The sequence below is a fragment of the Protopterus annectens genome, chromosome 9.part0 (assembly GCF_019279795.1).
Source record: "Protopterus annectens isolate FY-2018-M chromosome 9.part0, PAN1.0, whole genome shotgun sequence".
Lineage (NCBI taxonomy): Eukaryota > Metazoa > Chordata > Ceratodontiformes > Protopteridae > Protopterus > Protopterus annectens.
Window position 1 is genome coordinate 1,012,377,468 of NC_056743.1, and position 23,507 is coordinate 1,012,400,974.

The window sequence follows — 23,507 nt, forward strand, 5'->3', positions numbered from 1 at the left end:
ACCTTTACTACATAATGTCTCCTGCTCATTTTCTAGGAGCTTAGCAAAGCTTGGAGTCCTAGCCTGCATTCAAGAAGTTTTACTTGTATCCCCTGCCATCCAGGCAAAGTTAAATTCCTCTGACTGCTAAATCACACAACTTATTTTGAGTGACTGCTACTGTTTCCTGCTTGTGCATGTACATTTCACTGTTTTATTTTATTGTTAAAAAAAAAAAAAAAAAAAAACTTTTCCTCACACTTACTCCTGTAAGACTGTCTTGAAATTGCCTCAGTACGTGGATTCCAGACAGTTCAAGTGGCTTGTGGTAGCACTGCACTTGTGGGTCTCTTTTACTGTGTTTTTAAATTATGAGGACTGGGTTTTATTCATCTTGTGGCAGGAAGTGTTTGCCTGGTCTACCTGAGCTGGAAAATGCACAAAAGGACTCAGTGTAGTCATTTTAGTAGCCAGAGTGCTCATTAGTTTTTTTTCTGTGCTGCTATAAATTTTGCGCATTTGCATGGCTCAGCAGTGCCCTGTATAGCAGCAAACACATACAAAGAATGGTTCATAAATCCGTACCCTTTAAAGCAGCAATATGGAGCAAATACCTTGGGTGCCAACAAGCTCAGAGCAGCTAGCTGGGAGTCAAATGACAACACTGACAGATTTAGTTGAATTCAGTTCTGTGTAAACATTGAAGTCAGTAGAATCTACTACTGTTTAGCATACTATGCTCAGATGAAGCACCTTCAACAAATACCCTTCTAACCCCAATACTCCGCCCTCCTGAAACTCACAAATTAAAGTACTATACAGTGTGGATATGCAATTTCCCAACTTTTCTGTAGCCAGATTGTGCACCAATGTAGCAATTGTCTCATGTTTACGGACAACCATGTCTTGTCTCTTTCGGCTTTTCCCAGTTAGGGGTCGCCACAGCGGAACTCCGGTCCGCTAATGATTGGTAGTGGATTTTTACGTACCGGGTTACCAGCCCTGACGCACAACCTTCAATGAAGGCACGCCCCATTCACGTATGCCTCCCCATAGAAGATGCTCTAGCTAAGAATCGAACGGGACAATGTCTTGCTATGAGGCGACAATGCTACCGCAGAACCACCATCGCAGTTTGTTTACAGACAACCATATAATCCTTAAAGAAGCAGACGGGCAGTATGCGAGAGGTGTACTTAAGACAATGAAACTGGCGGCTAAACTCTCACATACAAGGGCACATCAGGTTGTCAAAACCACGCACACAACACCCACAGACTGGAACTTAAAAGCAAAGATTGCCTAGATCACCTATTGCAAAGCTATGCCTAAGCAAGCCCAAAGGCACTCCTAAAACCACCATCTAACACCACACATACTGTCACTCAGTAGAGCCCCAAGCGCAAGCAAACACTTCCCAGGACTCTCCATCCATTGTAAAACATACTGATGCCTATCTAACCTTGTTGAACAAGAACTATTAGTTGCTTATCTGAAGCCCAAATCTACCAGATCACACATGCACTCAAGTCATCTTGCCATAGGTACCAGTATGACTCCATCACAGTCCATGTGGGTATAAATGACCTGAGATGTACCTCCCTGGATTACATGAAGACAAACATTATGGAGCATTCATACTATGTGCTTCAGGTTGGTATGAGCCTAGCACTGACCAGCATATTGCCATCACAGAGGATGATGGCACAATATGAGCAAACTATGAGAGACTTCAACAACTGTCTGTCTGTCTGGTGTCATTCTAAGGTGATCCAATATTTGTCAACTTGGAGTAGATAGTTAAAATAACACATTGCTTTGCCAAGGATGGTCTGCATCTCTCCCCCCTCTAAGTTTTCAACTACAGGCAAATTTTATCCACCCCCACAGTGCCTTTTTTAGGCAATGCCATATTGACAAACCTACCGACTTAGCAAAATCAACCCAAATGAACCTCAAGCTGTTACTGCTCAACAACCAGGAACCAAAACAAAAAACACACTCCCTCCAAGCCCTCCTCACACTAAAAAATATATACATCTGTGCAGTTACCAAGACATGGTTTAAAGAGTTGGCGAGTATCCCAGCAGTGCAAAGTCTCAGTGCCTTTCACACCTTTACACAAGCAGCTGCACAGAAAAGGGCGAAAAGAGGAGGTGTCTCAGTATACATCAACAAGCATACATCTGGAATAATCAAACAGGACAACGTGCTGGAGTTCCTCCACATGCAAATCACCATGAACTAAATCCCGTACCATTTCCTAGCCAGCTATAGGTCACCTTCTACGTCCCAAGAAACTCTCAATGCAAACTTGGGACCTACTGGAGACACTTACCATCCAACCCAACACCCTACTAGTGGAAGACTTTAAATTAGCCCTTTATAGACTGGGAATGCTACAGAGCCTGAAATCTACAAGCAAGGAGATTCCTGAACTTCACAAATGCAAACATCTCTGACCAAATAGTGAATACACCAATTAGAGCCACCAACATACTGGACCTTGTGCTTACAAATATGGGATAATGCTGCAACCCCACCCCACTCCCACATTACATCCTCCTTGGTAAGGTCAGACCATAAAGCTGTCTCCTTTGAAACAAAAATCAACTCTAATACCATTAAAACCAACAACAAACTTTTCCAAGACAAATTACCTTTAAGTGAAGTGAATGCCTCTCCAAACCCAGAGAATGCAGCCACCTATGCTGAATTGCTCTCAAAATCTGTAGAACTACATCAATGACAGCACGCAGGCTGATGTGCCTACCAGGACTAGCACTAGAAAAAAATATGGCAAAACTCAGGAAGGGTAAGTTCCATAAAAACAGAAACTCTCTCAAAGTAGAGAGGCATATAAGAGGTCTCATCAGGTCAAGCAAAGCCAGCTTTGAGGTTAAGACGGTCTCCCAGGAGAAAAATGACCACAAGGCCTTCTACAGCTATGTCAGAAACCTCAGCGGCAGCACACAGCAATGTGCTGAACTGGTGATTAACAATGGCACATTCACGGAGTCTGGGGATATAGAAAAAGTACAGTGGTGTACACTTACCATAAATGTAGATGTTCGAGTGTATTCACTGCTGCAGTCATTACATTTGGGTAATCTGCTGGCAGGTTGCCCTCAGTCGGCCTGAATAACAAAGTTTTGGGTCCTGCGTCAGTTGCAGTCTCCTCTTCCATGACCTCAGGTCGTCAGGGGTATAAAACATGCAGCCAATGCCATTTTATTCAGTTTTCCTTGCCCCAGATGTCAGGTGCCCCCCCCAAATGGGGAGCAAAATTATATATAAACAATAATATAAGTAAATGCACTTTTAGCGACATAAACTTTACCTTCATCTAAAAGCAAATACACCACAAAAGCTTTAGAATATAGTGAAGGAAAGAGAAGTTATAGAAAAGGGGGATGGGTAACCCGGACTGCAACAGTGAATACACACGAACATCTACATTTATGGTTAAGTGTACACAACTGTACTATGTTCTTCATGTTTCACTGTTGCAGTCATTACATTTGGGTAGAATCTCAAAGCTATGGATAGGAGGATGGAACTAAATAGCATTAGGAGCGGCTATAAGGCGCTGCAGAACTGCAGTGGTAAAGCCTGCCCTGGATTTAGAGAAGAGAGGCAAATGATAATGCTTTGTGAAGGAATGAACAGAGCTCCAAGTAGCAGCTTCCAGAATGTATTTGGTTGGAACTCCTCTGAGAAAGGCTGCTGAGGTGAAGGCAGCCCTGGTGGAATGTGACCCCATTCCCTAGGGCACAGGTTCAAGTTTACCATGATGCAAGTAGCAGAAAGGAATGCAGTGGCTTATCCACTTAGAAATAGACTGCTTTGATATGGCCTTCCCCTCTGATCCTGAAGCAAATGCCACTAGTAGTTGCTCAGACTTTCTTAGACATTTGGTCCTGTTTAAGTAGAATCTTAGTGGTCTGTGTACGTCCAATGAATGCAGAATCCGCTCCCCCTTATTCTGCGGATTTGGGTAAAATGTTGGCAAGTGAATAGTTTGGTTAAGAGCCACACTGGAAACCACCTTAGGCATAAAGGAAGGATTGGTCCTGAGGGACACCCTATCCGGGTAAAATGTAATAAAAGGCTCCACAGCCATGAGGGCTTATACTTCTGAAACCTGTCTTGCTGAAGTGATTGCCAAAAGAAAAGCTGTTTTCCACGATAAAAATTTTATATCTGCAGTAGCTGAGGGTTCAAAAGGAGGCAGGGTGAGATTTTCCAGCACAAAATTGAGGTCCCATGCAGGAGTTGGTGATCTTCTGGGAGGCCTTAAATTTTTGGCCCCTCTAAGATACTGTTTTAGCAGAGGATGAGAAAAGATGGGAGACTCCGTGTTGTAATGAGCCAAGATGGCAGAGGCATGGAATTTTATTGAAGAAAAAGATAGGCCCTTGTCAAGCATCTCAGTCAAGTATTGTAAATTCTGAGGGATATTTGTTTTTGCTGTGTCCGTTCCTTGTGTTTGGTTCCAAGCACAGAATCTCTTCCATTTATCAGCATAAGATTTTCTAGTACTAGGCCTTCTGGCTTCCAAAATGACATCCATCACTGATTTACTGAGAGGTGGTGTTTGAATAATTACATCATCAGCCATGCTGCAAGGTTCAGAGTTTGGAGCAGTGTGTGCAGAATTTGATTGTTCTGAGAAAGTAGATGAGATATTTGAGGCAAGTACCAAGTAGGGAGTTGAGACACATTCCTGAGAATTGGGTACCAGTGCTGGCGAGGCCAGTCCGAAGCAATTAGGATCATTTTTGTCCAGATGATAATTTTGGGGAGAGGCAAATAGATCTATGTCTGGGCTCCCCCATTTCTGTGTTACCATATGAAGATTTGTGGATCCAGTTTCCAGTCATGCGGGTCCATAAGATTTCTGCTTAGGTCGTCTGCCAGAGTATTTTGTTTTCCCTGGCAGGAATTGAGCTTGAAGATGTACTTGGTAAGTTAAGGCTGTGTTCCACAATGCCATGGCTAGTCTGCAAAGGGGGTAGGAATGCGTACCTCCCTGCTTGTTTATGTACCACAACCGTGGTGTTGTCCATCTTTATCAGTAGTTATCCTGGATGAAGTAAGTCCTTGAAGGCTGTCTGCATTCTGAACAGCTAGCATCTCTTTCTGGTTGATACGCAGATGCATTTGTTTTGGGCTCCATATGCCCTGAATGCATCTCCCTGCCAGGTGGGCCCCCCAAGCATAATCTGATGTGTCTGTAGTTAGGGTTTGGTGGCAGGGGGTAGAGTGAATGACAATCCTTTGTTTTGGTGACATGTCTCTGCCCACCAAAGAAACTCCTGTTGCAGGCAGGGAATGAGAGGAATCATCGTTTCCAGACTGTGACAATGTTGACTCCATACACTTTTTAGTTACCACTGAAGTTTCCTCATATGCAGTCTTGCATACGGAATTAGTAGGATGCTGGATGCCATGAACCTCAAAGCCTGCAGAATTTGTCTTGTAGATAACTGGGTTTTTGTTGCCATCTGTTTGAAGTATATTGTCAGTTGCCTTTGTCTGGCGTAAGGTAAGCCATCTGGGCAGTTGTATTCAAGCTTGCACCCCAGAATGCAATTTTTTGAGAGGGTACCAGTTGTGATTTCTTTTTGGTTACTGTGTACCCTTGGCATGTTAGAAGCCTTTTTACAAATGCCAGATGCTGAAGAAGAATGTCCTTGTTCTCTACCTGAATGAGACAGTCGTCCAGGTAAGGATAAATTTGTATGCTTCTTTGTCTACAAAATGCAATTACTGGTGCCAGGCACTTTGTAAAGACCCTGGGCGCAGTAGATAAGCCAAAGGGCAGTCCGGAGAATTGGTAATGCATAAACCCTGCCTTGAAGCAGAGGTATCTTCTGCATGAATCCCTTACTGGGATATGCAGGTATGCCTCTTTTAAGTCTAGAGTTACTAACCAAGCGTTCCTGCCCAACACAGGTAGTAGCTGTTGTAAAGTCAGCATTTTGAATTTTGGAATGTCCAGGAACATGTTCAAAATCAATATGTCCAGTATTGGACGCCAGGCATAGTCTTTTCTGGGTACCAGGAACAGTCGAATAAAAACCTTGTCCTTTTTCCTGTTCTGGTATTGGGTGAATAGCCCCCACATATCCATGAGGGACGTGACTTGTTTCTTAACCTCTGCCTATTGATTTTGTGGCAGATCTGGCCAACCGTTTGGAACTGGCAAAGTATGGAAATGAAATCTGTATGCCTGGGATACTATGTTTAACACCTACTTGTCCTGGGTAATTAACTGCCAATTTTGAGCATGAAGTGCTAATTCCCCCCCCCAAGGGGGCTGCCAAAAGATAAGTGCTTGGTGATGGTAGAGGGAAGTCAATGAGACTGCTTATTGTAGGGGTTGTGCTTTGTTTCCTCCAGATTTGGAGGTGGAAGCACCCCACTGCTTTGACCTGTAAGAACCCTGTGATTGGTATCTAGAGCCTTTGGAGCACCTGGATTTGCCTTGAGAGTCTCTGTTGGACACAGGAAAGGAACAATTTTTAGTAGGCCAGTGCCTACTGAATCTGGGTGGCTGCACTTGTAAGAAATCTTTTACAGTTTGCATATATTTAGCTTTGTCTTCCACTTTCTTTAAAACCTCTTCTGCCTTATTACCAGAGTATCATGCTGTAAAGGGGCATCCACCAATTTAGCTTTAACATGATCAGGCAGATTTTGCTCCTTGAGCCAGGCATGCCTTCTAATCACAGATTCAGTAACTGCGGCCCTGCAAGAGGCCTCCAAGGAATCAAAACCACATTGCAAAGTATGCTTTCCAACCTGTTCTGCTGCATGCAATAATTCCTGTAATTCTTTATTTTCCACACAATCATAAATCAACCTTTTCTGTTTCAATAAGCCCATAACATGCTGTTGATATTTAAGCATATGAAACTGGCAGCTTAAGGCCCCGATTGCCAAGGTTGCAGACGTATAAACCTTCTTTCCCCATCTATCCAGCGCCCTGGAATCTCTATCAGAGGGGGTATGATTTTTGGCTGTAGAGGCCTTTACACCTTTGGGACCCTGTGAGATAGTTTCAGGATCAGCAGCAGGATTTTTGAATAAAAATTTGTGGGAGTCAGGAACCCTGTAATATCTGTCTGGCTTACTAGGAGCCAGAGGTAGGGAATCAGTAGCCATGCTCGAATCTGAAAACACATCAACAATATCTAATAAAGGAGGTATAGCCAAAGGCCTATGCTGAGGAAGAAGGAAATCCCTAAGCCTCTTTTCTGATTCAGAGAAATCCTGACTCTCCCAACGAAAATGTTCCCATAAATTATGTAAGGTTTCTCCAAAAGAATAATCCTCATGAGAGGATGCAGATGGAATGGATTCTTCTGCATCTGAATCCTCAGAGTGGTATAGAAAATTCCTGATCAGAAGAGGAGTCAGAAGAAATGGAAACCTGATCTGAAGATTCATAATCAGTGTCTTGCCTAGGCCTCTTAGTGGGGGCTGGGGGGGGGGGGGGCCCTGATCAAGGTAATTAAGTCCTCAGCCATTTTGATCATCTGTTTTTTAGGCATAGGGGCCTGAGCACGTGGCTCATGCGTCAGTTTTTTAGACTTAGAAGATGTTTTTGATCTTGTTTTTGAAGCTGGTATCGGCTTTATATAAAAATGTTGAGGCCTGAAAACACCCTCAGAAGCCGATGCATGCTCAGAAGCTGCGGACCCATCCAAGGGAGAGACATATGCGGGTTCAATACTCTGAGAATCTCGAGGCATACCTGTCTCTGCATGGGTCTCAGTAGAAGCCTGCGACTCAAAAGTAGCGGATATCAGGGGCTGCGAAAGCGCCTCACTGAGTACCGGCGAACCAGCGGCTGGCTTAGGAGAAACTTTGTCATCCGTTTTGGACCTCGACGGTCTGTTTCTGTCTTTTTCTTTGCGTTTTTTGTGAACTCCGGTAGTCAGATTACTAACAGACGACATTTCAGGGTAATTCAATCTGGATCCAAAATATTTTGAAGTGCATTGGTTAAATCTAGCACAAAACCAACAGCAAGGCACATTACGATCTGGGCCTAGGTAAGCAATACAGTACAAATGAAAATCCTTGTGAGGTATTTGCTTCCTCACAAGTAATGTAATTATTAACTTTTACTGACATCGGTAAGGAGCAAGAAGAAGTTTCCCCAATGGGGTACTTGGCTTTAGTTAAAGACTTCTGTTCTGAAACTCAAATGCGAAAACTTCAGGAGTCTGCCAACCGGCACTTGCAAACTGCTTCTGCTTCGGGCACAGCGCGGCAAGAAAGACTGAATAAAATGACATCGGCTGCATGTTTTATACCCCTGACGACCTGACGTCATGGAAGAGGAGACCGCAACCGACGTAGGACCCAAAACTTTGTTATTCAGGCCAACTGAGGGCAACCTGCCAGCAGATTACCCAAATGTAATGACTGCAACAGTGAAACACGAAGAACATCCTGTCAGTCGACAAATTCTACTCCAGTTTTAACACCTGCTCACCCCCAACCATTTCCTCAAATGTACCTTCAAATATACCTCTCTAGCTATAACTAAGGTGCAAGTACTGGCTGCACTCACTAAAGTCAAGAACACGGCCTCAGTGGGCCCCAGTAACATCTCAGGATGCCTCCTGAATAGTCTAAAGTACAACTTATCAGGACCTCTGGATTCATTAACTATAGTTTTAAAAACAGACTTTGCCACATGAATGGAGGACTGCAATTGTCACCCCCCTTCATGACGGAGGGCCTTCAACAGATCCTGGAAACTACAGACCCCTAAGTCTGACTGGTCTTATTTGCAAAGCCATAGAAAAGTTTCATGGAAATTAACAAGGACATAGCAGTATTCCAGATACTGGATCCATCACAGTTTGGCTTTGTCAAAGGAAGGTCATGTTTACTGAAACTAGTGGACTTCTTCAAAAAGATCACTATGGCAATGGATAAAAGGAAAACAGTGCATGCTGACTACCTAGATCTGGCTAAAGCATTTGATACAATACCCCACTCTGGCACTGTCAACGAACTTATGAAACTAGGTATAAACACCTTTATAACACACTATATAGCTAGCTGGCTCACTGATAGGAGGAAGGAAGGAAGAGAAAGTACAGCTGTGAACACTTACCATAAATGTAGATGTTAAGAGTGTATTTACTGTTGTAGTCCTGGTTACCCTCCCTCCGGCCCCATTTCCTCTTACTATACCTCTACATTCTTTTACTATGCTTAAAAGCCTTTTTGCTTTTGTTTGGAGGTATATTTTTATTTATTTTTAATTATTGCACCCCATTTGGGGGACACCTAACATCTGGGGCAAGAAAAACTGATGTAATGGCATCGGCTGCATGTTTTATACCCCTGACGACCTGACGTCATGGAAGAAGGGAAAGTAACCGACGCAGGACCCAAGACTTTATCAGGCCGACTGAGGGCAACCTGCCAGCAGATTACCTAAATGTAATGACTGCAACAGTGAATACACTCGAACATCTACATTTATGGTAAGTGTACACAACTGTACTTTCTCCACTGCCCTTTGGCTTATCTACTGTGCCCAGGGTATTCACAAAGTGCCTAGCCCCAGTTATTGCATTTTTGCAGACAAATAAATATTCAAATATACCCATACCTGGGCGATTGTCTAATTCAGGCAGAAAGCCAGGACATGCTTTTGAATCATCTGGCCTTTGTACAAAGGGTGCTGACTTGTCTGGGGTACACCATAAACGAAAATAAATCACACCTGGTACCAAGTGTAATTTCTTTTTGTTTACGGTGCACCCGACAAGTTAGAACCCTTTGCACAAAGGCCAGATGATTCAAAAGTATGTCCTGGCTTTCTGCCTGAATTAGACAATCGTCCAGGTATGGGTATGTTTGAATATTTCTTTGCCTGCAAAATGCAATAACTGGAGCTAGGCACTTTGTGAATACCCTGGGCGCAGTAGATAAGCCAAAGGGAAGTGCAGAGAACTGACAGTGCGTGTAGCCTGCTTTGACGCGTAGGTATCTTCTGCAAGATTCCCTGATTAGGATGTGCAGATATGCTTCTTTTAAATCTAGTGTTGCCAACCAGGCATCTTTGCCTAGCATAGGAGGCAATTGGTGAAGAGTCAGCATCTTGAATTTTGGAATCTCCAAAAAAATGTTTAGAATAGACAGGTCCAGGATAGGACGCCATGAATTGTTTTTTCTGGGTACCAGGAAAAGTCTTGAGTAGAAACTTTGCCCCTTTTCCGCTTCTGGCACCAGTTGAATAGCCCCCATGCTTGACAGAAAGTACCTGTTTTTGGGCCTCTGCCCACTGATTTGGGGGTAGGTCCGGCCACCCGCTTGGTGTTGGCAACGTGCGGTAGTGAAATCTGTATCCCTGGGACACTATTTAAAACCCTTTTGTCCTGGGTAATGAGTTCCCAATTCTTTGCATGAAGAGCAATCTTTCCCCCCAAAGAGGCAGTCAGTAGATAAGTACTTGGAAATTTTAAAAGGAAGTCATTGAGACAGTTTACCATAAGTGGGAGTCTTAGTCCCAGATGTGGAAATGGAGGCCCCCCACTGCTTAATTCTGCGTGTCCCCTGGGACTGAAACCTGGGGGTTTTGCTGTGTCTGGATTTGGCTTGGGAAGACCTGGAAGGGGCTGGAAAGGACCAATTCTTAGAGGGCCAGTGCCTACTAAATCTAGGAGGCTGAACTTGTAAAAATTCTTTAACAGTTTGCATAGATTTAGCTTCATCTTCCATCTTTAAGAACTTCCTCAGCCTTGTTGCCAAACAGGAGGTCCTGATTTAAGGGAGCATCCAACAATTAAGCTTTAAATGATCATGTAAAGATAGTTCCTTAAGCCAAGCATGCCTTCTGAGCAGAGAACCAATAGCAGCCCTGCAAGAGGCCTCTAAAGAATCAAATCCACATTGCAAAGTATGTTTTCCAACCTGTTCAGCAGAATGGATTAAATCCTGTAATTCTTTATTTTCTGCACAGTCAGGAATCAACATAATTTTCTGTTTAAGCAACCCAATAACATGTTGTTGTTACTTTAACATATGAGACTGGCAGTTTAAAGCCCTAATGGCCAAGGTTGCAGAAGTGTAAACCTTCTTACCACATCTATCCAGCACCCTGGAGTCTCTATCAGAAGGGGTAGGATTTTTAGCAGTAGAAGCCTTAATGACCTTGGGCCCCTGTGAAATGGTCTCAGGATCTGCAAGAGGATTTTTAAAAAGTAACTTGTGGGACTCGGGGGATCCTGTAGTATCCGTCAGGTTTTCTGGGAGCAGGAGGCAGGGAATCAGGTGCGAAACTAGATTCCGAAAAAGCAACAATGTCTAGTATAGGAGGAATAGCTAAATGTCTATGCTGAAGTAGGAGAAGGAATTCCCTAAGCCTCTTTTTTGAATCCAAAAAAATCCTGGCTTTCCCAGTGGAAATGCTCCCTTAGCGTATGCAAGGTTTCCTCAAAAGAAAAATCCTCAGGAGGGGGAAGCAGAGGGAATGGAGAACTCTGCATCAGAATCTTCATAAGTAGATAAGGGCAAATCCAGATCATCAGAAGAATCAGAAACAGAATCCTGATCAGAAGATTCATAATCAACTTCAGTCCTACGCCTCTTAGAAGGGGGGGTTGGCTACCCCTGATTAGAGTTATTAGATCTTCAGCCATTCTTATTTGTTTTTTAGGCATAGAGGCCTGAGCATGTGGCCTGGGCGTCGTTTTTTTAGGCATGGATCGAGATTTAGGCCTAAGTAAAGGAGGAGGCGTTGGTTTAATATGCAAGTCCGTAGGCCTGAATACACCCTCAGAAGCCGATGCCTGCACAGTGGCTCCGGACCCATCCAAGGTAGAGACATCCGCGGGTTCCACAGTTGAAGCATCTCGCGGCTTACCGGACTCCAAATGAGTCTCAGTAGAGACCTGCGAATCAGAAGTAACGGGTATCAGGGGCTGCGAAAGCGCCTCACTGAGTACCGGCGAACTGGCGACTGGCTTAGGAGAAGCATCGTCTGCAGCTTTGGACCTCGGCTGCCTGTCTATCTTTGCATTTTTTCGGAATCCCAGTAGTCGGATGGCTAACGGACGACATTTCTGGATAATTAAACAGAAAAACAAAATATTTAGAGGCAAAAATATAGACAACGGATAGTGCGCTGATTAAATACAGCACAAAACCGACAGCAAGGTACGTTGTGGTCAGGGCCTAGGCAAGGAATACAGTACGAATGAAAATCTTTATGATGTATTTGCTTTCCACAAGTAATGCAATTATTAACTTTTACTGACATCAGTAAGGAGCAAGAAAAAGTTTCCCCAATGGAGTAACTTGGCTTTAGTTGAAGACTGCGGTTCTGAAACTCGAATTTCAGGAGTCAGCCGACTGCCACTTGCGAACTGCTTCTGCTTCGGGCACCGCATGGCAGCAAAGACTGATGTAATGGCATTGGCTGCATGTTTTATACCCCTGACGTCATGGAAGAAGGGACAGCAACCGACGCAGGACCCAAGACTTTGTTAATCAGGCCGACTGATGCAAGCAGATAACCCAAATGTAATGACTGCAACAGTTAAACATGAAGAACATCTGGTGAGGTCACCTCAACTGAGTGAAGTCACCAGTAGAGTCCACCAGGGCTCTGTGCTGGGCCCACTCCTCTTTCACATCTACTTCTCGGATGTCAAAGCCAATGTCAAAGGCCTTTGGCTAACCAAGTTTGCAGCAGAGTGTAAACTGGAAGCAGTCAATGAGCTCTCCCCAATCCTAATATGAGAACACCCTTCAGGAAGGTCTAATGCAGACAAATTGTCAAAGTCATGGCTTAAAACTCAATACCAAGAAATTAATTACAGTACCCTTTTGGGTCTACCACCCTCAGTAACCACGTCATTAAGAAAGAAAGAAAAAAAAAGGAAAAAAAAAAAAAAAGACATCCTTAACAGTTGATTCACTTGTCAGGAATCTGAGAACTCAAGTAGATAGAGCAGATAAAAAAATCCTTCTATGCTGTTCAACTTATAAGCAAGGGCAAGGCATCAAGGTCGAGAGAGGTCATCATACCACTATCCTCAACAGACCACATTAGAGTACAATACCCCTTCCGGTATGTACCTGACCAGACACATGCAGGAAATGGAACACCCACAAGGATTCCTTACAAAAAAAATACAGGGAGAAAACACAATGTCCTATGGTGATTGCCTCAAAGCCCTATCTCTTTACTTGATCCTACAGACTTTTGAGAGATGATCTTTGCCTGGCATATTGGGCATCCCTGGACTTTGTTTTGAGGACTCTCTTGCACATTCACAAAACAAAGCATCAGAACTACTCAAGTAAAAGACCTAAATTTTGCTTGTGACAAACAGGACATGAGAGACAGACAGGTTTCCTCAAAGAATTCCTGTTCTCTGGAACAAGCAGAGTTCCTCCCCATCCTTTAATAGCAACTTGGTCCAATGGACGGGTAATTGGAAATTCACCCCTGGTCTAACTCCTATGTCTCTGACAGATGGAGGCTGTCAGTAAATCACTACCTATATAAATCAAATGTGTGGGTCACATATGGGTTGCACTGTTGGGCTTATAATGGCCCTAGGGATCATTAGCCTAGTACACACCTATGAACCTGTAAAAGCTCAATCTATAAGGACATGATTGCCCGATATAATAGCCTCTGTGGGGACTTAGCCAGCATACAGTGGCTCCTTTGATGACAAGCTCAGGAGTTGAGCAAGCATCTCAACAGCATCCTTGGACTGAAAAAGTCCTGAGGTGTCCGCTGACTCCTCAGGCCTGAGGAAAGACTTTCTTTGTGAGGCATCTGATCAGCCACTGTAAGATGACATAAATAATGATGAATACAGCCTGTCAGTTTCTTACGATTCAAAACCAAACCATGGGGTCTCTTACAGCCTTACGATCTTTGGCATGAAGTCCTTACAAACATCCAAGAAGGCAATAAACATTTATTATGCATATCCTTGAAACTGCTCTGCCTCTTGCAAGGGTACTCTCTCTGCATAGCCGACATCTCCAGAACTTTGAATGAATGCACCTAGAACCCAAGAGATAGCCAAGTAAACAAAATTACAAAAAAAGTCCTCAATAACACTACTAGAAAGAAAAAATGGTAAAATCTCCTAAAGGGGATTATCTGTTCTTCCACTCTTTGTAAAGCTTAACTTACTTTACGGTGCAAAGTGGAGACATCGAGGTGCAAAGATGACTTGTACAAGTGGAAACGACTAAAGTAACATGAGCATGGTTTATGGGCATAATAGGAAAAAGGGGCTGGTGTCACCCATGTCCATGCATAATGTGTATTGGTAAATCCAAATATATCTAAAAAATCTTCAATATTTGTTTTTGTTCTAATTTAATATACATCCTCATCTTAGTACTTCATTCTCACTTATTGTATCATTAGCATGAGTAGTAGCATGTCTGCATATACAGTGGATATAAAAAGCATACACACACCCGTCAAAATGCCAGGTTTTGTTATAAAAAAAATGAGACCACGATAAATCATTTCAAAACTTTTCCCACCTTTAATGTGACCTATAACCTTTACAATTCAATTGTAAAACAAATCTGTTAAGGGAAAAAATAAAAAAAAAAAGTACAATAAGCTGGTTGCATAAGTGTGCAAACCCTTAAACTAATACTTTGTTGAAGCACCTTTTGATTTAATTACATCATTCAGTCTTCTTTGGGGGGGGGGGGGTGGCCGCAGTGGTTAGCACTGCCGCCTCACAGCAAGAGGTTCTCCGGTTCGATTCTCCACTGGGGTGCCTTCTGTACAGAGTCTGCATGCCCTCCCTGTGGTCGCGCGAGTTTCCTCCAACATCCCAAAGACATGCTGTAGGTGGAATGGACAGTCTAAATTGCCCCTAGGTGAGAGTGCGTGCATGTGTGCGCCTTCTGTGGAAGGTTGGGTGCCGGGCTGGCAACTCAACACCATAAAACTCCACTGCCAATCATGAGCAGACAGGTGATCCGCTGTGGTGACTCCTAACCGGGAAAAGCCAAAAGAAGAAGATTCAATCTTCTTGGGTAAAAGTCTATCAGCATGGCACATCTTGACTTGGCAATATTCGCCCACTCTTCCTTGCAAAAGCGCTCCAAATCTGTCAGATTATGAGAGCATCTCTTGTGCTCAGCCCTCTTCAGGTAACCCCATAGATTTTCTATTGGACTGGGCTCTGGCTGGGCTATTCCATCACTAATTTACATCTGGTGAAGCCATTTCTTTTGTCAATTTGGATGTATGCTTGGGGTCACTGTTGTGTTGAAAGGTGAAATTCCTCTTCATCTTCAGCTTTCTAGCAGACACCTGAAGGTTTTGGGCCGAAAGTGACTGGTATTTGGAACTGTTCATAATTCTCGCCACCTTGACTAAAGCCCCAGTTCCAGCTGAAGAAAGGTAACCCCAAAGTACGATATTGCCACCACCATGCTTCACTGTGGGGATGGTGTTCTTCTGCTGATGCCAAGTGTTGTTTTTGCAGCAAACGTACCTTTTGGAATCGTGACCAAAAAGTTCAACCTTGGTCTCATCAGACCAGAACACATTTTCTCATATGCTTTTGGGAGTCCTGATGTATGTTTTGCAAATTTTAGCCGGGCCTGGATGTTTTTCCGTGTAAGAAAAATCTTCAGTCTTGCAACCCTACCCCATAGTCCAGACATATGGAGAATACCGGAGATTGTCACATGTAGTACACAACCATACTTGCCAGAAATTCTTGCAGCTCCTTCTGTGTTGTTGTAGGTCTCTTGGCAGCCTCCCTGACCAGTTTTCGTCTTATCAATTTTGGAGGGACATCCAGGTCTTTGCAGCGTCACTGCTGTCCCATATTTTCTCCACTTTTTGATGACTATCTTCACTGTGTTCCATGGTATATCCAATGGTGTGGAAACTTTGTACCCTTCTCCTCACTGATTCAAAGCATCAAAGGGATCTCACCGTTGAAAGGTAAGTTCTCAAAGAGATCTCACCGTTGAAAGGTAAGTTCTCTGCGAACAATGGCTTTTGCTGTAGCAGGCAACTGAGTAAATGTCAGGAAAAATCCTACTAGAACAGCTGAACTTTATTTGGGGTTAATCAGAGTCTCTAACTGATGGCTGGTATGTACCCAAGACGACTGAATGCTGTAATTAAATCAAAAGGTGCTCCAACAAAGTATTAGTTTAAGGGTGCGCACACTTATGCAACCAGCTTATTGTATTTTTTTTTAATTTTTTTACACTTTTTCCCCTAACAAATTTGTTTGCTTTTCAATTGAACTGTACAAGTTATAGGTCACATTAAAGCTTGGAAAAGTTTTGAAATGATTTACTGTGGTCTCATTTTTTTATATCACAAAAACCTGGCATTTTAACAGAGGTGTGTACAGTTTTTATATAAACTGTAGCAAGCACATAAAAAATAAACTTTTCATTTTAATTGCTTTTCGCTGCAGCTGGCAACTGCTGTTTGGCAGTTACACGAGGCAGACATTGCTTTGCATGTAATCTTTTGAAAAAGCAATATGCTCCGATATAAATACAAAGTAGTTTTCAAACAAGATGCTTATGAATTTCAAAATGTTGCCTGGAATGAACTAACAGACTAACACTCTACTACTTCCTGCTGCATAAAAAGCTAAGTAAAAGAAACAACTACAACTTTTAAGCCATACGTTGGACCAATGTCTAATGCAGAGAATCACAACGGATCTCTCTAAAACCACTGTACCTTGGACATCTGTCTTGGCTACTTCCACTGGATAAGGAAAGGGTACTGCAGTAGTGACCCTGAAGAACATTTAATTTTACACACTGTTTTTGACTTAATATTCAAATAGGTAATAACATACCCCGGGCAATCAGGCTCAAAATGGGAGGCAAAGTCTCTGTAGTTATTTATACTTCTTGCAATTCTTAGCGTTCTTACCAATGCAGAAAACCACATCCAGCAATTAAGCATATGATCTACAAATTCTCTCTCAAGCAGATAATTTCTATCTAAAGAATCAAAATGGAAGGCAATGCTTCTGTAAGGTTTAATTACTTTCTAGACCAAAAGTTCCCAAAGGGAGCCAAGGCTGACCAGAAAAACCAACAGGACTACCACACCATGGCCCCATTACTCAGCTGCAGGCTCATTCTATAGGGCACGTAAAGCAAAACAGTGCTTCAAATTTTATGTCACCAACAGATAATTATGGCTGGTTGGAAAAGGAACCATAAGAATTAACCGAAGCTCCTATAACCAAGACTTACAACCATTTTTAATATTTCTGCTCTACACAGGGAAATCATTTGACCACCTTAAATACATAAATGTACCTGTTGTGAAACACCCTCAGTGGCCAGTAGCCGTCGTTCTTTCAGCTGTCGGTGCAACAGAGCCTCCACGCCATACCTTTTACGGTAACGATGCAGTGCCCTCAGTTTCTTCAAGTTCTCTCGCTCTTCAAATGAAAACCGTTCTGAACCTGTTAAGAGGCTGCTACCTACAAAGAAAAATTGTATAAAGATATTCAGAGTGACCTATTAACATACAAAAGAAGCAACTCTGACTAATGTTTCCATTTTCTAATTACACATTCACTTGTAGATAAAAAGAAGTTAAGTACTCACCATAACGTTCCATCTGAGTAGTTCTACTTCATTTGTCTTCAACTTGTGGGTACCGGATCTGTATCGGATCGGAGCCGGCAAATTCACTAGCATCTGCTCCAAGCTCCTCCCCTTACCCATAACACACCTCCACTACCTTCCAACCCCCAGATCGAGTTTGCTGACCTTATACTGGGAACCTGACCTGAAGAATACTTCATGACCTAGAACTGCAGCCAAGAGGTTATTCACATGATAAGGTCAGGGGGAAGGAGGGAGTGACAAATGAAGAAGAACTACTCAGATGGAATGTTATGGTTGAGTACATAGCTTCTTTATCCTGTAGTTGTTTACTTCATTTGGTCTTCAGCCTGTGGGACAGAGTCCCCAGCTACTAAATCCTGGGTGGCCCTCATGGTAGGATATTCCGGAGCACCACGGAACCAAAGGATGCTCTCCTTCTAGAAGTCAAATCCAATTTATAGTGAGAAATAAAGGTATGAGATGAGGACCAAGTAGCTGCAGAACAATCATCCAATGAGGCTCTAAACCAAAAAGCCGTAGAAGTAGCTACTGACCTAGTGGAATGAGCTTTCACCTGACCAGGAGACGACACACCTTTATCCTTATAGACCCGAAGGATGCACAAGGAAATCCACTTAACAATAGTGACTTTGCAGATGGGTTTATCCAAAAAAAGATTTAGAGGACAAACAATTGATCAGATATACGGAAGTTTTTAGTCCTGTGTAAATAAAATCGCAACAGTCTATGAACATCCAACAAGGAGTTTGTATTCCATTTTGTTAGCAATGTTTCGGAAGAAAACAGGTAAGTTAATGGTCTGATTGATGTTAACTTGTGATGCAACCTTAGGAAGAAAGGAAGGATTAGTCCGAAGGGAAACCCTATCTTTATGGAAGATCATACATGGAATTTTAATGGACATAACTTGCAGTTCCAAAAAACTTTTAGTAGATGATAGCTACCAGGAATGCTGTTTTCCAAGATAAGAACTTAAGATCTGTGGTTGCAGCAGGTTCAAAAGGCCAAGAGACCAAAGCTTGAAGAACCATAGTAAGGTCCCATGGAGGAACAGGATCCTTGACCGGTGGGGGTGGGGTGGGGGGAGTACAGAAAAGTACCTTTAATAAAGGCTTTTCACAGTCTGGAAGAGGCCAGGGAGTCAGAATTCTCACCAACATGAAAATGAGAGATGGCAGCTAATTGAACTTTGATAGTAGAAGAGCTTGCTCCTGGTTGAAAAATATTGGCTAGGAAATCAAGACTGGCAGAAATAGGAGCCATGAAAGGGTCTAAACTCCTTTGAGAAGCCCAGAAGGAAAAACGTTTCCATTTGCTGTGATAAAGCTTCCTGGTTGAAGACTTATGAGCTGCCACCAGAATAGACCTAACTGAAGAGGATAATCCAGGAGTCCTAGCAATCATGGGAACTGGAGCAGCCAACCCGTGAGCTACAAACTGTCCAGGTTCGGATGAGGAACCCTTGATGGGTGTGAAATCAGATCCTGAATGGAATCCAAGGCGGAGCCAGAAGATGAGACTAAAGGAAGGGAGGCGAGGCCAAAATGGGGCAATGAGGATCACTTTGCTCCCCAGTCGACGAGCTTTCTGTAGAAAGCTCGAAATAAGAGGTACTGGGGGGTAAGCATACAGAAGTCCGAGAGGCCAAGCATAGAAGAGAGCATTTCTGGGTGACTCCCCTGCATGGAGGTTCAGAGCGAAAAACTTGCTGCACTTCGTGATGGAAGGAGATGCAAAGAGATCGCAGCAAGGCTGACCCCACTCCTGAAAGATCTGCTCCGCTACTGAGTGATTCAGAGACCACGCGTAAGTCATCAGAATAGTCCGACTTAACCCGTCTGCTAGAATGTTGGACCATCCCAGAATGTACGTTGCTATGAGAAAGTGCCTGTGGGATCACCCATTCCCACACTCTCATGGCCTTGCGACAAAGAGGGTAAGATCTGGTCCCTCCCTGTTTGTTGACGGACCAGACCACTGACATGTCTGACTGGATTGCAATGGTTCCCAGAGGAAGAAAGGCATGAAGGGCCTGCAATGCCAAAAGGACCACCCTCATCTCTAGAACATGTGCAAACTGGTCTCGACAGAGGACCACAGGACTTGGACTGTCCAGCCCAAACAATGCCCCCTCACCCAAGTTGGAAGGCATCCTGGTCACTGTGGCTTGGACAGGGACTGGAACAAAAGGTCGTCCCTCCAAGCTTTCCGGAGAGCACATCCACCATAGAAGGGATGACTGGCAGACTCCACTGAGGTGTATTGGATAAGATAATGGAAGTTCCAGTGGGGACTATTGTACCGCTAGAGTACACTGTAGTACTCACATATGTAACCGGGCACACAAAAGAGTTATGGTCGCTGCCACTGAACCCAAGACCCTCAACACTGAGTCTGCCAAGGGAAGATGAGAACGGTAGATCAGGGAGACATACATCGTCAGGTTTTGTACTCTCTCCGTGGTCAGGAAGATTTTGCACTGTAGTGTGTCTATCTTTGCCCCAACGTAGTCTATCATCTGGACAGGATTTAGAAGTGACTTGGATGCGTTGATTGTAATCCCCAATTAAAGAGTAAGCTTTAAGAAATAATCCCTGGTTTGAGAAAGTAGATGCCTGGTGGGAGCCAATCTTCCAGGTACGGACAGACCTGAATCCCCTGAAGCCTCAGGTGAGCCTCTACTACCGCCATCACTTTGGTGAGCACCCTGGGGGCTGAGGTGAGACCAAAGGTTAGGGCTCGAAATTGATGGACTCCTAGCCAGAAGCAGAGGAACCTCCTGGAGCTTCTGTGCATCTTTCTGTGATAGCAGGCATCCTTGGAAGTCTAACAAGCACATCCAGTTGCTCTCTTGCAGGAGCTGCACGATGGACTTTGGTGTGACTATCTGGAATTTTTCTTTGGCAACTGACAGGTTCAGGGTACATAGGTCCAGAATGGGCCTTAAGTCCCTCGTTTTCTTTGGCACCAAAAAGAACTTGAAGTAGATGCCCAATCCGGCCTGATCTGAGGGGACGGCTTCGATGGCTCGGTTTTCTAGCAGCTTGGAGATTTCCTGTGCTGCTGCCTCCCTTTGCGTGGATGGTACGTCCGGGAGGTGTTTAGGAGGAACCACAAAGGGAATAGAGTATCCACTGATATGATCTGAAGTACCCAGCGGTCTGATGTTACGGACTCCCATGCCACCAGGTGCAATGACAATCGTCCCCCGACTGCCTCCAGAGTAGAGCAGTCGGGCAATCCCTCAGCTTTCCTGACCGGGCCAGTCTGAGAAAGGTTCGAGACCCAAAATTCCTCAGACCCCCTCTGCCTCTGGGCTGGCGTCTATCCTGTCCCCCTCTGCCTCTGGGGGAAGAAGAGCCCTGAGTGTCCCAGCAATACAGTGACTTCTGGAACCACATCTTCTTTTGCCCTCTCTGATTCCGGGAAAAGGATCTTTGAGGGTTCAAGGAGCGGATTCTGATGGCAGATGGTGTCTTCCCATTCTTCTCACTCTGGACTAAAGTCTCTTGATGGTCTTGCCAAAAAAAGTAGAACTGTTATATGGGGTGCTGGCAAAAGATGCCTTGAAAGGTTCCGAAAACTGACAGTTTGAGCCATGTGTGGCGCCTCATGGACACGCCAGACCCAGCATCCCTAACTGCTCCTTCAATAGCATGTGAGAGGAGTCACATGGACGTGTTGGAGACTGCTTTTAAAGTGGCCATCCTCGCAAAGAAGGTGTGTCTGTCCTCCTGCGATATGGACTTTGGGGAAGACTCAGCCAGTTCCTTAACCAGGTTACGCTGGATTCTTGTGACGTGGGCCAGGTAAGTTCAGCTCTCTGATGGAAAAGGTTGCCGACGCATAAACCTGCTTCCCTAAGTGGTCCATCAGAGACTCTCTGTCAGGGGGATGAACTGAGGAACTCTCTTGGGCTAGTTCCTTTTTTGTGGCTGCTGTTACCACCATAGCATCTACAGGGGAGCCCTTGTTCCACACTGGTCTATCTGATGGTGGACTCGAGATCTTATCCGGACGTTTAGGGATTAGTTCCAAGGTGTCCGGCTCCTTCCAGGCCCTTGAGGTGACCAGAACCACCAGGGGATCTGTGGGAGGGGACACCCAGGAAGTAGATGGGCCTGTGCTGAAAGCCTCCAGGAACATGGACTCATCAGAAGGTGGTTTGGGGGGTGGACCAACCTCTCTGCTAGCGTAGGATTTCCATGATGTCTCCAAAGGAGACATCCTCAGCAGGTGACCTGGGGGACCTTCCCCATCATCCAAATCAGTATCCTCTGTAAGGGACTTGGGGGGGGGGGGGTCCAAATGCCTTCTCTTACACGTATGCTTGCGAGGCACGTCTCCGGGGGGAACTCGCAAGCCACTTGGGCTACTCTAGCAGGGGCTGTCACTCTGGTAAAATGATGGGATTCATAGACAGAACAGAGGGGGTCAAGGCAGAATCTGAGGAAATAGTCAAGGGTCTCAATCCGGTGGAGAGAACCCTTTCTACCATGTCGACCACAGAGGGCGAATGAGCCTCCTGGGGTACCAAGAAAGCCGCTCTCCCCGGATCAGATGTGAGAATCAGAGCCAGGCCTGAAGTGGATGGAGCTCAGAGGGAGAGAACTTGGACAGACAACGCCGGAGCAGATGAAAAATGTTCCGCTCCCTTGGATCAGACACCCAAGCTGTGGCTCAGAGAGCCACTCGGATCTGAACTGGTCGGATCAGACATGCTCCAAGCAGCTGTCAGTATAGAGGAGACGGGTACCGTCGGCACTGACCCCCTGACTAAGGTCATCCTTGGATCAGAGTACTCTGAACCTGGCAGATGGATCGGAGAAGGAGAAATCTGTGTGAAAAAGGGAAGCGAGCTCCCCCCTCCAGAAGGAAATGGGGCTGGCAAAACCCCCATCAAGATCCGAGTACAAATGAACCTCCATCATTTTATCCATGTCAACTTCCAATAAGCTAAGCGTGGATCTCGACGAGGCCACGGACTCCAACCTGGCGTGTCGAGGAACTGAGGCCCTAGATGGAGGGTCTCCTCTGGCTCTGGGAAAAAGTGAGATCAGAGCAGAGAGGAGTCACGGATCCTAGCCTAACTTTTGGCGGGAGTAGAAGGAAGGTCCAGAAAACTCTTACTTTTCTCTGGTTTGGAATGCTTGTCTGATTTGTGCTCTCTCTCCTTCTCTCTGCCCCTTTTCCACTCCACTTCCACAGGCTTAGAAATGGGAGGTTGAGTCCTAGCCTCGGAGTGAGGAGAAGCAAGGGTGGAAGAGGAAGGAGAGGTGGGCACAGCAGCTACTGTGACTGAAGCAGTGGACGAGGCAGCCACCTCAGAAGTGGGTAGTAGGCCTTTTAGGGCCAACTTAGCCTTCCTGTCCTTTATACAGCTCAGGTTAAAACACGCACAAATAGTACAATCCGTACTCAAATCTGCAATGCCCAAGCAAATCATACAGAGTGTGGCCATCTGTACAAGAATTTGCGCCCACACTCAGTGCACCTTTTGAAGACAGGCTTGGGGTCAGCCACGTCTCCACACAAGAAAAATTCACACTAGAGAAGGAAAAGGAGAAGAAAAAAGTTACCCATTTCCCACTCAAAAACCACTCGCCACACAGGCAAGGCACACAGAAGACTGAGTGGGGAGGGGAGGCAATACACACAAACTACAAGAAATTTTCTAATAAACAGTGCACTAGCGAGGGAAGGAGAGGGAACCTACACTAAACACCTAACACTCAAATTTTTAGAAAAAGCTGCTAAAAAGGCAATAAACTCACTCACTAACTCGGAGCTCAGGAGATCACAACGCTTCAGGCAAGCCATGGCAAATGAGATCTGTGGGGTTGGAAGGTAGTGGAGGTGTATTATGGGTA